This window comes from Teleopsis dalmanni, chromosome 1 (genome assembly GCF_002237135.1).
Source record: "Teleopsis dalmanni isolate 2A chromosome 1, ASM223713v2, whole genome shotgun sequence".
NCBI classification, from domain to species: domain Eukaryota; kingdom Metazoa; phylum Arthropoda; class Insecta; order Diptera; family Diopsidae; genus Teleopsis; species Teleopsis dalmanni.
This window is the reverse complement of record NC_051846.1, coordinates 209,404,597-209,405,383: the sequence shown is the minus strand read 5'-3', so window position 1 is coordinate 209,405,383 and position 787 is coordinate 209,404,597.

Genomic DNA, 787 nt, shown 5'->3' with positions numbered 1-787 from the left:
CATAGTAAAATCCACTAAATCAGGGTAAATCCCAAACACAGTTAATAGTGCCAGTGGAAATGTCGAACTTATCGATATACATAAACTCTTCAATAATGGCTTAAGTTAGGAATCAGTTAGGAATAATCCAATGCGTTCATAAAATAAGTTATTTGAGCCAAACTTGAGCGAATGGAGTGAATGTTTGCGCCTAAAAGCGAGTATTTCGAGTTTATAAAAAATCTAAAGCTAATAAAATAAAAATAAACAGATTTTGAAATTAAATTAAATAAATTGAATAAAATAATTGATATGCGGTTAAGCTCTGTACTTGGAACATGTCTCGGAAATGGATTATCATTTCACTAAACTAGACAATAAACTAGACAGAGTTATATCCGTTATATAATATAGTAAAACAAGCTTAATTTTATTTATAATATTTTTATAATATTGTTAATAAAAATTGAATGCTGTAAGATTCTCGTACTCCTGGATTCGAACCAAAAGTGATATCGTGGTACACTGATGGTTCAAAAATCAAAGAAGGAGTTGGTGCTGGAATATTTGATCCTAATACCAGAATCTCGCTCACGCTAATTTAATGGCCCACTGTCTTCCAAGCAGTGGTTCACGCCATCGAGGTCTGCGCTCGCATCAACATTAACAAGGGGTTGAAAGGCGCCCGAATCTGTATCTATTCAGATAATCAAGCAGCAATCAAAGCATTATGCTCCTGGAAGTTTTTCTCAAATCTTCTAGTAGACTACTGTGACACGCTGCAGCAGCTGGCAAGCAATAATAAAGT